The sequence below is a fragment of the Lepisosteus platostomus genome, chromosome 15 (genome assembly GCF_059453375.1).
Source record: "Lepisosteus platostomus isolate fLepPlt1 chromosome 15, fLepPlt1.hap1, whole genome shotgun sequence".
Lineage (NCBI taxonomy): Eukaryota > Metazoa > Chordata > Actinopteri > Semionotiformes > Lepisosteidae > Lepisosteus > Lepisosteus platostomus.
The window spans coordinates 2,059,312-2,068,046 of record NC_142625.1 but is presented as its reverse complement, the minus strand read 5'-3'; the positions used below and the strand labels follow the sequence as shown (position 1 = coordinate 2,068,046).

General features: G+C 53.1%; 1 pseudogene; it reads right to left on the bottom strand.

Moving 5' to 3' along the window:
• Window positions 1–2,930: 2,930 nt before the first annotated feature.
• Window positions 2,931–3,104, bottom strand: LOC148647630 (U2 spliceosomal RNA; annotated as a pseudogene).
• Window positions 3,105–8,735: the final 5,631 nt, after the last annotated feature.

Here is an 8,735-nt window from a genome sequence, read left to right as displayed (position 1 = left end):
GCTCTAACATCCTTGTCGTTCTTCAGGTGCACTTCCTGCGAGAAACACACATCAAAGTTTAAGCTTTTCAGGGAAAAAAACACAGCAGTTCTCTTCACTCTGTCTCTCAATCCCCTCACATTAAGAGTAGCTAGCTTCATCTCGGATACTGATTAGATCTTCCCTTCCCATCTCCTAATGATCTTCATAGCCGCGATATACGCCGCCCTGACTTCCAACTCCTTTTGCCCATACAAACGAGTGATATTTCTAGTGTTCCCATCACCTCCGATCTTAACCCCCGGAAAAGACCTTGAAATACTTTTAAGCGCTCCGGCACGATTAGGAAACTTTGTTCCCGTCCATCCATTCACAGCCTTTCAGAAAACCAGGAGATGCCTCTAGGTACTTCACTATTCCGTCTTTTCTTTTGATTGCCCCTACCGCAAAGGCCACCTTGGCCATGCCCTCATTGTTTCGCCACTTTTCCTCAATGTCCAACAGAAGAATCTTTTTAGACCCGATTTCTGCGTGCGTCTTCCCGTACAGCGCTGGATCTCACTCCCATTGCGCACACAATCGTATCGAATAGTCTTTCCTTGATATCTCCTGTTCCTCAAAATCAGCGGGCCATAGAAACTTACCACTCCCCTCGTCCCATTTACAGAGCTCTACAAAGTCACGGGGAAGATCTGAGTCTAGCCAGAGGCCTTCCTCTTCTCCTTGCCTTGGGACTGCACCTGCCTCTAAGACTTGGGTGAAAGTATTGCCGCTTCCATCATTAGGGCCTCCAGTTTCGGGGACAAATGGTGTACCAGTGGATTCTGAGGAGCCGCTGCCACCAAGCTCACCTTGCTCCTCTACCCAGACCTCTCCATCCTCTTCCCCCTCCACCAAGCACGGAAAGGGGGCTGGAGCTTCAGAAACCTGCCCACCACCCGGGGGTTGCTCCTCTGGATCTCTGCCTGCTTTTTTCACAAAAAGCTCTTCAGACACAGCTGCCTTCCTTTTAACTGTCTTTTTGGAGGTCAAAGCACCATCCTCCTCCTCCTCCTCCATTCTATCCCCCCAGCCTTCCTGTGGGGCCATGCCCCCCATCTCATCCACCACATCTTTTAAAAAAGCCAGCCCAGGTGTATCAAAACTGATGTCCTCTCCAGATTAACTCATTTCCATCTCTTCATTTACCATCCGCCCGCCATTCTCTCCTGATACACCTTCCTCAGCTGCCTCCTGTTCCACTGGTGGATCTACAGCCGAGTTTCTCAACACGCCCGTGTCAGTTGCCTCACTCCCAGAGTCCCCTCGGCCTGCAGACGCAGCTTCCCCATCCTTCCGAAGCCCGCTTATGGCTGCAGAATAGCTCCCAGCCCTTCTCGGGCACTCCCTATAAGCATGGCCTTACTTTCCACATAAATTGCATTTAATGTCCTCTGTGCAAGCAGACGTCACATGCCCAATACCATCACATCTCTTGCATACCTGCACTACACAGTTCAGAGCTATATGACCCTCTTGTCCACAACGCCTGCGTGTGAGGGGCTGGCCCGGGTAAAACAAGTACCCATTATTTGATCGAATAGTGAAGGTAGCTGGCGGGTGAAGCAAACCATCACTTGCCTGTGCACTGAACCTGAACCGCACTTGGTACCTTCGTCTCCCGTTCCAGTATTTCTTCCTATCGAGCACTTTGACCCCTTCGTCCTGCACATCCACAAAGCGCTTAAGAAAGCTCACAATGTCCTCCTCCGCCATATAACAATTAAACGTGCACTGTTAATGTCTGCAGTTCCCTTGCAAATAAAGGCTCAACGTAGAAATGCTTAAACGGCTCCTCATTCCGATGCTCATTATCAATTAACCAAAATTCACTGCATTTAATGTCAGAAATCAAAGAGAGGTCAAATACCTTTTTCCCGGGAAAATCCTGTAGACAGTAAGTATCCTCCGAGTGCACACCCAAAGCCTTCTCCAGGACCACGTCTTCAAAAGTATCCCTGTGAACAAACTCCTGGATCCCATCATCCTTCAAGACAAACCGGATAGTATTCCTCAGCCTCGCCTCCCTGCCGCTCGGTCTTCTCTCCATCCTCTCAAAATGGCCGGATCCTCCTCCGCCACGTAGAAAGTAAAAAGAAAAAAGTAAAAAAAAGCTCCTGCCTAGCCTATAGGCAGGCCTGGGGGGAAAAAAAACCCTCACCTTCCCTCCTTTCAACTGTTCCCACAGCCGCGGTCAAGTCACATACTGAGATCGCAGCCAAAAGGCCGAGAAGCGATGCCCCCAAAGGCGCGGACCGACGCGCGGGTGTTCCGCTGGCGCACAGTGACGCAGGCCGACTCCTCTGGAGCCCGGGACCCGCGCAGCTGCCGGCCTCCCTGCAGCCAGAGGCCTGCCGCCGGACTCTGCTCCCCCTCTCTTGCCTACCTGCTTTCCTGCCAGTCCCGGGCGGGGGCCCTGCTCTTTGATCTTCTGTCAATGGCCCGACAACGACCGCAGCCACAGGGGGCGCCAGCTGCCCGGCCTCCTTAGCTTAGGCCCCTCCCACCGGCAGCAGCTGTGCCCAACCAGCTGCAAGCGAAAGCCGAGCGCCAGCACCTGTGGGCAGAGGCAAGGGGCAGCTCCCTCTCGGGAGGGAGGGACGGGGACACATGCACGCCTGCCTGCCTGCCTGCCTGCCGAAAGAAAAGAAAGAAAGGTGGATATACTTTTTTTGTTTTTTGGAGGGAAAACGCCCGGCTGTCGAAAGGGGGGCCGGCCTGCTTGCCTAGAGAGTCGAGACGCGGGAGTGCACAAAGGGAGCACGGGAACGGAGATGGAGACGGGGAGGGGGAGAGCGAGACAGACACAGATGGACGAGAGACGAGACGAGACCCGAGAAGAAGGAGCTCCAGTCCACCTCGCTTGCTTGCTCGCTAGCTAGCTACGTCTGTAGCTTTTCACCGCTGAGAGAAGGTGGTGCACCGCTCCCGGAGGCGCTGCAAAACTGGGCCGATGCGTGGAGAGGACGGAGCAAGCTCCTGATCCAGCTCCCTGTTCCAGAAATCTGTTTAATATGTGGTCCCCCGATGGGGGACGTATCAGATATTAAACTGATAAGAACAGATTTTTTTTTCTTATAAAATATACTTTTATTCTGAAAAAACACATCTCAAAAGGAAAACATCTCAAACATTATCACTCCACATAATTAAAACAACGGCGGAACGGCGGTGATTGTCCGTTATCAATCCTTGCAAGGGTGGGCGGATTTGCGCTATTATGAGAGTCCCTCCAAACCCTACCGCTTGCTGTAAACCATTAATCCCTGTACAGGGTCCATAGGCCTTTCCAGCGCTCTTTTGCCGTGGGGAAACCCCATTTAGCAACGTCGCGCTTCATCCTCCTCCTGAGGTCCGCCAGGATCCTCTCCTCCAGCTCCCTCGCTCCCCACTCGATGTTGTGCCGGATGAGATTGTTCCTCGCGTCCCACAGGCCTTTTTTTGTGAGGGACAGCAGCAGCCACATCAGGAACTGCGTCCCCCTGTCCAGTCCGGTAGGTGCTAGCCCCAGCAGAATGTACTGGTAACTGAGCACCGCACCCGTCCCCAGGAGTTGCATGGTGTTGTCCATTCTGCCCCACACCGCCTTGGCGAAGGGCCAGCTCCAGAACACGTGCTCCTGAGTCTCCTCGACAAAACACGTGTCCCGGGGGCAATGCGGGTTCCTGGTAAGCGAGTGTCTGTAGAGGACCTTTCTGGTGGCCAGTCTCTTGTGTACGGCCATCCAGTTGAGGTCCTTCAGTTCGTTGTCCAGTTCTTTAGGCTGCGTCCTTTCCCAGACTTGTCTGGGAACTTGCAGCTTTTCGTCGGTGACCAGATGCCCCCTCACCTCTTTGTACAGAGCTCTGTGGTTGGTGCAGAGCTCTGGCTGTCTCGTGGCCTCGTACCTCCTGCTCCACTTGACAGCGTGGGTGTAGAACTTCGGTCGCCTCTCTGCCTTGGGCCCAGTGTTTGACCACTGGACCAAGTGCCACATCGGGATGGAGAGCCACAGCCTGGCAAAGTACTGGTACTTGTGGCCGATGGGCTCCCGCAGCGCCCGGCAGAGGTTGCAGTAAAAGATGCAGTTGAGCTTCAGGGGGAAATGTGGGACATCTCGACCCCTTTCCTCGACCGGCTGACACATCCGGTTTCTCGTGATGTACTCGTACCTGCCGCCCCAGACGAAGCCGAAGATCATCCCTTGCAGCGCTTGTCTGAGTCTGGCCGGCAGCGGGTACACCACCGCCAGGTAAACCAAAGCCGGCAGGACGTCTGCTTTCAACACCATCACTTTCCCTGTGTAGGACAGTGACCGCGTTTTCCACAGACCCAGCTTCGCGTTCACCTTGGCGATCCTCTCAGTCCAGTTGTTGGTCTCGTTGTCCCGGCTCTGGAAGGAAACCCCCAGTATTCTGAGGGGCTCCGTGCAGAGCTCGAGACCCTCCGGCGCCGTCGTCCTGTGCTTCCAGGGCCCGAAGAACTTCAGTTTGCTCTTTCGGCGGTTGAGCTTCGACCCCGAGGCTCTGGAGTATTGCTCCATGACCTGCAGGGCCCTCCTCAACCCCCTGTCCGACCTCAGGAACAGCGTTGTGTCGTCGGCGTACTGGGAGATCTTTAGGGTTTCCCCCGCACCTCCCGGTATCTCCAGGCCGTCGATGACGGGGTCCCGTCTCACCGCCTCTGCTAAGGGCTCTGTGAAGAGAACATAGAGAAGGGGTGAAAGGGGGCAGCCCTGTCGTACTCCGGATTCCTGGGGAATGAAATCCCCCAGGTTTCCGTTCACGTTCACTCTGCTGCCCACGTCAGAGTACAGAATCTGAATCCCGCGGCTGAAACTCTCTCCGAAACCGAAGCGTTAAAGCACCCTGAACAGATAGCTGTGGTTCACTCTGTTGAAGGCTTTCTCCTGGTCCAGGCTGACCACCATCATTGGCACGTTCCGGTCCTCGGCCCAGGCGATGGCGTCTCTGGTCAGCTGGAGGTTCCAGCTGACGGATCGCCCATCCACCCCACACGTCTGGTCGCTGTGGATGATGTGGGGGAGGGCGGTTCTCAGTCTGCCGGTCAGGAGCTTGGACAGGATCTTTACGTCCACGCAGAGCATCATGATCGGCCTCCAGTTTTTGAAGAGCAGGGAGACGACGCCCTCCCTCATGGTGTCTCCGAGTTTCCCCCGGCAGAAGATCTCCTGCACCACTTCCACCAGATCTGCCGCCAGGGTGTCCCAGAAGCAGGTGTAGAATTCCTTGGGGAGTCTGTCCGGCCCTGGCACCTTGCCATTCTCCATGGACAAGAGCGCCGCCTTCAGCTCCTCGACCGTGATCGGACCCTCCAAGTCCTCCCTCACCTCCTCCGGTACTCGTGCCTTCAGCCCCTCCAGAAAAGCATCGCCTGCCTCCACCTCCGTCTGCTTTTCTGAAAAGAGCTCCGTGTAGAAAGCGGTGGCCGCTTCTACTTTGTCGCTCTCGTCCAGCACTTCCTCTCCATCTCCCCGTCTCAGGCTGCGGATCACCCTCTTTTTCTGGGCTCCCCAGACCTGGTTGAAGAAATAGGAGGAACAGGTTTCATTATTTTCATAATGCTCCCTTTGTGCCTTGACCAGAAAAGCCTTGGCTTTCTCGGTGTGCAGTTTGCGGAGCCTCTCCTTCAGGTCCAGTGCCCGGGCTGAATTGAAGGCTCCTCCCCCATTAGCCGAGCTGTACTCCTCCTCGAGTTGCCTCTGGAGTCGTGCAGCTTCCTTCCTCTCCCTGGCCGCCTTCCGTCTGCAGTACGTCTGCGCCATGGTTCGGGTCCTGTCCTTCACCGACTCCCACCATTCCACCACGGAGCTGTAGCCGTCTCTCAGATCAACCCAGCTCGCGTAGTCTTTCCGGAACAGTGCCCTGAAGTCGTCTTCCTCCAGTATCTCCCGGTTCAGCTTCCAGTACCCACGACCGAATGCCGGCAGGCTGGTGTTAGCCACCACCGTCAAGCGCTCGTGGTCGGAATACCACGCCGGGGACACCGTCGCCGACTCCAGGGAGCAGGTCGTGTGCAGGAAGATGTAGTCCGGGTGGCTGCACACTCCCCGGGAGATTTTCCAGGTTGTTCCGGCGTCGTTAGGGCGGCACCGTCTGAAGCCGTCTACCAGGGAGAACTGCTTGAGTAGCGACACCAGCTCTGCCGAGCTAGCGTCGCTACCCTTCTCCCGGTCGACGTTGAAGTCCCCGCCGAGCACCACCTGTCTGTTGGTGGTGCAGCAGCTGGCCAGGTCAGCAAACACTTCCTTCCGGATAGAGGGTTCCGTCGGAGCATAGACGTTAATCGCTCTCAACTTCTGCCCCCTCCAGTCGATGTCTGCTACCAGGATCCGGCCCTGCACCACCGAGAAGGAGGAAACCAGTGTCATCTCTGGGTTTCCGAGGAGGATTCCCACTCCGGAAGAGTGGACCCCTCCTACGCTCCAGCATGATTCTCCCTTCATCCGTTCCCTGGTGAATGTCAGCTTGTCGCTTTCATCCTTCAGGTGGGCCTCCTGTAAGAAACAAACTGAGAAAGACTTTGAGGCCAGATCATGAAAGACTCCCCGTCTTTTCACTGGGTCTCTCAGCCCTCTCACGTTAGTTGTTAAGAAGGTTAGTTTCACAGTCATGGTTAAACTAGTGAAAGTTAAACCTCCTCTCTGTGCTTACAGTAGAACTTGGGAGTCTACATCTGGGCACTGTTTAGCCTAGATGTAACTCCTCTCGTTCGGGTCCTGGGGGGAATATGCTGGGCTCCCTCCAGGTCTCGCTGGGGACTGAAAAGTAAACATGCTGGACAGGTCCAGCCCTACCATCAGTCCGGGCTCCAGGGCGGCTTCGAAATAATCCTCGTCGTCCTCGAGGATACTCTCCGCCACCGCTTCGGGAAGGCTCCTTTCTTCCCTTTCTCCGAGAGTTTCGGGGGCCTCCAGTTTCTCCTTGGCCGCGGGGGAAGGGGGCTCCAATTCCTGGTCTGCCTCTTCCTGTTGTTCCTGGGCCTTGGGGGAGGGGGTTCCGACTTCCTGTGCTGCCTCTTCCTGTTGTCCCTGGGACTCGGGGGGGAGGGTTTCCATTTCCTGGGGCGCCTCCTCCGGTTGTTCCTGGGCCTCGAGGGAAGAGAGTTCTGTTTCCTCTAGGACGAGGAAACAGTTTTCCCTTACCACTCTTTTTTTCTGTCCTTCCGAAGGTGGATTCGCCCTGGGTCTCTTCTCCCGCTTTCGCTTTCCCTTCTTTCTGGGAGTTATCCAGGGCCCTTCCTCCGGTCTGATAAGAACAGATTTTTTTTTTATTAATTACAAAGTGACAAAAAACATCCTATTTACAGAAGAAAAACATAACTAATATAAAGGAAAACGACACAATCCGAGATAAACAAAAAACGAAACTAACAGCAAAACCCCAAACTAAGACAAACCATATGGCAATAACCCCTTCCACCTTTCTTTGGCAGCGTGGTATCCTCTTTTCCTCATATCTATGACAATTTCACACTTAATTCACACTTAAATCTGCGAAGCACACCCACCACGCTTACCTGGACCCCGTTTTTTGCCACACCGTTCCGCGCCCTCCATAACTCGGACTTTGCATAACTTATTATTAACCAAAGAACCCACGCTGTCTCTTTAGAGTACAAACCTTTTTTCAAACCATACATAACTATATTTACAGTGATGACAAAGTTCAACACAAACATGTCAAATAGTACATTGCAATTTTTCCACAAACACTTAGCAAAATCACAATCCCAAAAAACATGGCGTATCGATTCTTGTTCATTGCATTGAGTCCTCGGGCAAAATTTTTGTCGAGATAGTTTGTGTCTATACAAAACCTCCCTCACTGGGAGTCTTTGCCAAGCGATTAACCAATTGAGGTCCATCAGGTCGTGCTGTAATTCTTTTGGTTGAATCCGGCTCCAGATGTCTTTGGGTAGTCCACCCACCAGGCTTGCTTCATCCTTACCCATTACTTCCACATACAGTGTCCTGTGGTTGGAAAGCACCTCACCTTCCAGTCCCTGTGCATTTTTGCTAATCCACCGGCTGGCTTGCCTATAATGCCAGGGCATGTCAACACCATGAAGAACTGAATTGTCCCAACAAAACAGTCCTTTTAATGATCTTGCAAACCAAAACCAAACAAAATAATGAGCCAGATGTTCAATGGGTGTTTTTGAAGCCTCACATAAGGAAGACACAAAAATGCAGTTCAATTTAATGGGTAAAGACGGGACCCCTCTTCCCCCCTCCTCAATAGGTCTGTACATATCCGCCCGCCTAATGTATTCATACTTTTTACCCCAAATGAAACCAAAAACCTCTTTTGTCAGGTACCTGTTTAAACTCAAAGGCATGGGATACACTGAAGCTAAATATCCCAACAAAGACAATATCTCTATCTTTATTATAAGGACTTTACCTATATGCGTTAGCCCCTTACTTTTCCACAAACCCAAACGTATTCTGGCCTTTTCTAACTTTTCAAGCCAATTATACTTGGCTGCATCTTCTTCCTGGAAAAAAACGCTGAGAATCTTCAGAGGATCTTTACACACCTGCAAACCACACACACAGTCCTGCCGATCCCTCCACCTCCCCAAAAATTTAATTTGGCTTTTTCCCCGTGTTGAGTTTAGCCCCAGATGCCTTGGCAAAGGTTGCGAAATGATCCAGCGCCCCCTGCAGGTCCACGTCAGAAGTCATGAACAAAGAAATATCATTTGCATATAAA